General features: G+C 38.4%; 1 long non-coding RNA gene across 1 annotated transcript; it reads left to right on the plus strand.

Moving 5' to 3' along the window:
• Positions 1-2834: 2834 nt before the first annotated feature.
• Positions 2835-4155, plus strand: LOC108709216. Its single transcript, XR_001934592.2, has 2 exons — positions 2835-3488; positions 3785-4155. It is a non-coding gene; the product is annotated as an uncharacterized LOC108709216 (long non-coding RNA).
• Positions 4156-6947: the final 2792 nt, after the last annotated feature.

Below are 6947 nucleotides of genomic sequence, written 5' to 3' on the forward strand. Positions count from 1 at the left end.
GTCTTTCAAATACAGAAGTGTTTTTATAAGTACACCTTATTTTGTCAGATCTGGAGCATGCTGGGGAATTTCATTGTGTCCACCAGAATAAAGTCCTAACCAACGACCAACATCATGAGCTAAAAATTAAAGGGGAACTATCATGAAAATGTATTCTAAGCTTCAGCATACTGAAATAAGACACTTTCTAAATACAAACCATTCTACAAATATTCTGCATATTTTCTGAAATAATCAAGTTTATCTTCACAATCCCTCTCGCAGTATCTGTTTCTTTTCATTCTGTCTTCATGCAGCAGTTAGGTGTCAGATATTCACTGACAGTTAGATCCAATATATCTTATAGGGGGGCTCCTTTTGCCTAGAAGATGTATTAGAGCTCACTCAAATAACTGATTCCAGTACAAACAAAATCTAACAAAATAACTGCCTTTTGCACAAATTCTGCATGTAGAGAGACATGATGTCTGTTGAGTTTAATAGAGTGAGCTCTAATACATCTTCTAGGCAAAAGGAGCCCTCCTATAAGATATATTGGATCATTCATCTGACACCCAACTGCTGCATGAAGACAGAATAAAGAGAAACAGATGCTGAGAGAGGGATAGTGAAGAGAAACCTGATTATTTCAGAAATTATGCAGCATATTTAATTCTGTATTTAGAAAGTTCAGTATGCTGAAGCCTATATTAAATTTTCACTATAATGCACACCTAGTAAAGCAGAGCAGTTCTTTTTCTTGGCCATGAATTAAAGGCAGTTGTCTGCTGGTCACAGGACAAACTTTAGGGGGCCGATTCACTATGGGTCGAATATCAAGGGTTAATTAACCCTCGATATTCGACTAGGAATTAAAATCGAAGTCGAAGGATTTAGCGCATATAGTTAGATCGAAGGATAATTCCTTCGATCGAACGATAAAATCCTTCGAATTGTTCGATTCGAAGTATTTTAATCCAACGATCGAAGGAATATCCTTCGATTAAAAAAAGTTAGCCAAGCCCATGGGGACCTTCCCCATAGGCTAACATTGACTTCGGTAGCTTTTAGATGGCGAACTAGGGGGTCGAAGTTATATTTAAAGAGACAGTACTTCGACGGTCGAATAGTTGAACGATTTTTACTACGAATACTTCGATTCGAAGGTCGAAGTAGCCCATTCGATGGTCGAAGTAGCCCAGAAAAAACTTCGAAATTCGAAGTTTTTTTACCTTCGAATCCTTCACTCGAAGTTAGTGAATCTGCCCCTAGGAGTCGCCCCAACCAACTGATAAACCTATCGAGCAAGGTTTAGGGTTATACATTGGCATTTTAGAAAAGTACGCAGAGAGAAATATTAACTTTTTATACATTTTGGAAAGCCAAACCCTTTCTGATCTTGATTTACGACTGGATGTCCCCTTCGTGCTTCCCTCCTAATATTTTTCTTTGTTTCCTGAATATTTGGACTATTTGCTTAGCGTTGACTATACAATACATGTGTATATATATATTTTTGAATATTGTCCTACAAATGCTGGAACATTGCAGAGGGCAGTAAAAATAAACTGCTTCAATATGTTGCCTAAGCCTTCTATTCCTTGTAAAAGATTTCTTGCCATTTCAAGTGAATATACATATTTTTCCCTTGCCTTTGTGTTCATATTTACATTTTTTTTTTTTTTTTTTTGCATTTCACTTTTTTTACAAGTGGGTTTATCTTATTGCTTATTAAATGTTTTGTCGTTCAAATATTTTGAATGATGTATGTTATGAGTTATGTTCAGAGGCCAGTTAGATAAGTTCTATATTAGTTTGCTGTCATTGCTATCTCGCTATTCTGCCATATCTTTAGTATTTGGGGCACAGACCTAATCCAAGTGATTTATTTTGTCTTTCTTTACTGACACTTTAGCTTTTGTCTCTGGCACTTGCAATTAGACAACAGGTCTGTTTCTTCTGCTGAAAAATGTACAAGTTTTGGGTGCTTTATATCGGTGCGCTGCCATCTTCACCTTGTTATTCAGGAATTATCCTTGGATAATTGCGTCAAGATGGTGGCACAGTGCTCCTGGCATGGAGCCCTAGCAACCAGATAGAGGTGTAAATTCTAAATTGAATAGCTGAAGAATTTGAGTTTTTTTTTGTTTAACAATATCAATTTAATCCAGCTTTCAGAAGTAGAAAGTGCTGGTGATATTACAGTTTTACTATGATTCACTTCCCCTTAAAGGAGAATTCAACCCATAATTAAAAAAAAAACCCTCCCACCCCTAACCTGGGTAGATCTTCCCGCCCCCCAACCTACCTGCTCCCTCTCCCTGGGAAAATGCCCCTCATTTTTTACTCACCCCTCCGTGCAGATTCTGGCCTCGGAGATCACGGCAGCCATCTAATTCCTTTCCGGTAATCTTCGTGTCTTGACGGCATTTTTGGCGCAGTTGGGGTAAATTTCTGGTCCTGAACTACTACTGCCCATGCGCCAAAAGTCACGAAAATTTCCGAAAAAGCGAGCGCCGAAACGTCAGAAAAAGACCGAAGAAAAAAGATGGCTGCCGTGAACTCCGGGGCTAGAGTCTGCACAGAGGGCTGAGTAAAAAAAATTAGGGGCATTTGCCTGAGGGGGGGGGGTGTCAGGTAGTCTGGGGTGAGTGGGGTCTACCCAGGGTAGGGGGGAGGGTATTTTTTTTTTATTACGGGTTGAATTCTCCTTTAATGAATAGTTCAGTGTAAAAATAAAAACTGAGTAAATAGGCTGTGCAAAATAAAAAATGTTTCTAATATAGTTAGCCAAAAATGTAATGTGTAAAGGCTGGAGTGACTGGATGTGTAACATAATAGCCAGAACACTACTTCCGACTTTGCTTTCAACTGATTGGTTACAAGGCAGTAACCAATCAGAGACTTGAGGTCATACCTGTTGCATTTGAATCTGAACTGAATGCTAAGGATCAATTGCAAACTCACTGAACAGTTATGTCCATTGTGGCCCCTCCCCCTTATAGTCGTTGACTAACTCAGAGTTAGAGAGCTGAAAAGCAGGAAGTAGTGTTCTGGTTATTATGTTACACATCCAGTCACTCCAGCCTTTATACATTACATTTTTGCCTAACTAACTATATTAGAAATATTTTTTATTTTGCACAGCCTATCTATTTACCCAGTTTTTATTTTCACACTGAACTGTTCCTTTAATCCCTTGATTGATTTGTTGCCTTGGGTATATGTATGTATGAATGTATATTTTTCTTTATATAGTGCTTCCTGTGTACCAGCACTGTGTATCCATTTCAACTGACGGATAACTTGTATCATCGCTTTTCTTCCTAATACCAACAACCTTTTAACACTTTTGACTCATTCCCTTTACTGTACTATACGTGCTCAACGGCCTTTATGAATTTAACATATAGTGCAGTTCATGTGTATTGTCATTCAAAGGAAATTTGAAACAACCGCGCCACCTGCAAATTATTTCGGACGAACGAAGACAGTGGGTAGAAAGTCAAGTGAGTGAGAAAAGAAAAGTCTTGCGTTGCACTGCTTACAACTGATCCAGGCAATGTCTAATGGCTTTTCTTTGAGCTGTAATTTAATTTTCTGAACAGAACTTAGAGGTAGATCACTTTTAAGCTCTATGTTATAGAATGACTTATTTGCAAATTTTCTGTTGGTCTTCATTGCTTACTGTTTTTAAAATATTTGCCTTACTCTTCTGAGACTGCAATTTGAGCAATCTGTGTTTCATGTCTTTATATGCAGCCCCTCTCCTATTCAACTTTCAGTCTCTTGTTCAAACCATTAGGTGAAACTGGACTAGTTGCCGACATTCCAAACTGCTGGAGAGCTGCTGATTAAAAATCGACATAGTTCAAAAACCACAAAGAAAGACCAACTGCAAATTGCCTCAGTGTATTCATTCCTACCAACGTTTTCCACAGTTGGGCAAAATAAGAAAAAGGTGGTGCTGTTTTTAACTGTATTATATTTGTGTTGTAAAAACTGTGAATATCTTAAAAACTAAAAAAAAAAACTTTACTGCTTCTCTTTGAACCTATTCAACATAACTGGCAGTGCCCCCAGCCATTTCTGTGCGGTGGTTCCAAAGAAAAGCAGGAGTTGGAGATGCTCCTTGTTACAGTAGTCTCTGGGGTAGATTTATCAAAGATTAAAGTTAAGAGATCTCCACAGTCTGCTAGAGTGAAAAACCGCCTCTCTCCATTTATTTCTATGGGAAGGCGTATTTATCCAAAGGTGATAGTCAAAGTTCACCATTTCATGAATACGCCTTTAAAAATCCTATAGAAATGAATGGAGAGAGGCGGAATAAAAAAAAAAAAAAATTCACATGAATTCGACCATTGATAAACGGGCCTCTAAGGGGTAGATTTAGCAAGGGTCGAATTTCGAAGTAATGGAGTTTCTTTGAACTCCCATAACTTCAAAATTTGAATAAAAAAAGACCAATCGAAATTTATTTAAAAAAAATACATTTTTAATTGCGGCTGAATAGGCTGTATTCTAATTCGTTAGAATCGCATTTGATCGAATTCGAATCAAAGTATTTGCCCCAAAAACTTAGATTTTTAAAGTCCACCATATGACTCCAAATAGGCTCTAAGAGGTCCCCCATAGGCTGAAACAGCAATTCGACAGGTTTTTGACGGCAAATGGTCGAAGTTTTATAGAGACAGTACATGATAAATTTAGATATTCGAAGTCAAATTTTTTTAAAATTTGAATTGAATTTTGGCCTATTCGATAGTAGTCGAAATGCTCAAAAGACCGTTGATAAATCTGCTCCTAAATGTTATAACGAGCTTCTATGTAAGTACGTCTGTTTTCCTCTGCTTTGAAGCTTATATGTAGCCCTGATTTATACACCCCTTCCCCACTATTTGTATAAATACTTTTTTTTTTCTATTGCTGAATTGTAACTATTTTTCTATGCATTGTACATTTACAGGGTAATATAAAATATTATTTGCCTACCAGTATTCAAGTCTCCTTTCCAAAGTACAACGTGCCAAACACGAACTTTCCGTACACGCCGTTTCGCTCCTTTGTCAATGGCGTGGCCTACAAGGAGGGTCCTATTCACTAAGCATTCCTTATGGATTCAGTGAGTTAAAAGGGCTTTTTAATTGATTATTTCATAAAGTTCTGTTGGCTGAGCCCAGCAGACCACATGTAGTCCTACTATACATTATATTGCTCTTGAACCCAAAGTCAGAATTAAAGGGGTGGTTCACCTTTAAGTTATCTTTTAGTATGTTATAGGATGGCTAATTCTAAGCAACTTTTCAATTGGTCTTCATAATTAGTTTTTTGCATTTTTAGATTTGCCTTTTCCTTCTGACTCTTTCCAGCTTTCAAATGGGGGGGGGGGGGGTCACAGACCCCAGCTAAAAACAAAGATTCTGTTTGGCTACATATGTATTGTTATTGCTATTATTTATTACTCCTCTTTCTATTGAGGCCTCTCCTATTCATATTCCTATCAATGCATGGTTGCTAGGGTCAGTTGGACCCTTAGGAACTAGATTTAGCAACTAGCAGCTCAAATTGCAAACTGGAGAGCTGCTGAATAAAAATCTAAATAACTCAAAAACCACAACTAATAAAAAGCTGTAGTCTCTGGCATGTCCAGGAGATGTCACTGTTGCAACATTATTATTATCTGTTGAAAGGGGAGAAAGTCCAGCTGTGTAAATGAGCAATGTGCAATAATGTATTTTAATAAAACACAGGCCGTTTTATCAGGAGAGTAAAATCTATATTGAGCTTTGGTTGTGTGAGCAGGGCATTGGGATGCACAGAGCTTTCTCCCATTCAGCGTATCTCTTGCACTCAGCACAACGGCAGGCCCTCTAATAACAGTCCACGACTGTGAAACCAATTGGATGATCTCTCCTGTAAATTTGTCAGCTCTTGAACAGTCATGCTGGGAGCTCCTGCCTGGATTGCACACGGCCAGCCTGCATTAACATGAGACAAATACCCACGAATGGAACGGGAGATTTAGAGCAAAAATTAAATCGTGCAGAATGCCGTTTTACTGGTAATCCACGTCTGCACCGAATCGTGGGTTATCCTTGTCCTCCCGGCAGCTGATAGGACAGAATTAAAAGATCATTAAGAAAGAAAGGTAATTAACTACACCTGTGTTCAGACTGGGGATTCACCGAATCCAGGAATTGGCCTTTTTCAGCAGGATTCGGCGGAATCCTTGTGCCTGGCCAAACTAAAGCCGGACCCTAATTTACATATGCAAATTAGGCGGGAAAGAGATCCCATGGCTTTTCGTCACAAGACAAGGAAGTAAAAACAGTTTTTTCACTTTCTGTTCCCGCCTCTAATTTGCATATGAATGGATAGTTTGGGTATTCGGCCGAATCTTTCACTGGGGATTCAGATGAATCTGAAATAGTGGATTCGGTGCATTCCTAATTCAGAGCCATCCCTCCCCCTCCGTAGCATATTAGTAATTAAAGGAGCAGTGTACCTTCCAACTGCTGATTTTGTTTAAACTGTGCTCCTACAAACCATTCCCTCATAGTATATACAAAGCAAATCTATTCCAAAAACCTGGCCCACTAGGATACCAGGTAAACTTCCAGGGGCTCCTGCTGCTCAAAAACATCTCTGTGATCCCCAGTTCTGCATGAGAACAAAGAGGCCAAATATATGGAAGAACATACTGTATGTATAGTAATGAAATGAAAGAAAAGACTAGGGCAATAAAGGGATTTCAACTTTAAGTTAACTTTTTTTTTAGTATGCTACAGAATGACTTTAGTTATAATATTGGTGTGTAGGCAGACATCTCAGGTCATTTTGGATGGAACTGTTTTCAGAACTGATTTTCCTACTCAATGTAACTGAATGTGTCACAGTGGGACCTGGATTTTACTATTGAGTGCTGTTCTTATATCTACCAGGCAGCTGTTATCTGGTTACCTTCCCGT

Source organism: Xenopus laevis, chromosome 2S (genome assembly GCF_017654675.1).
Source record: "Xenopus laevis strain J_2021 chromosome 2S, Xenopus_laevis_v10.1, whole genome shotgun sequence".
Taxonomy (NCBI): domain Eukaryota; kingdom Metazoa; phylum Chordata; class Amphibia; order Anura; family Pipidae; genus Xenopus; species Xenopus laevis.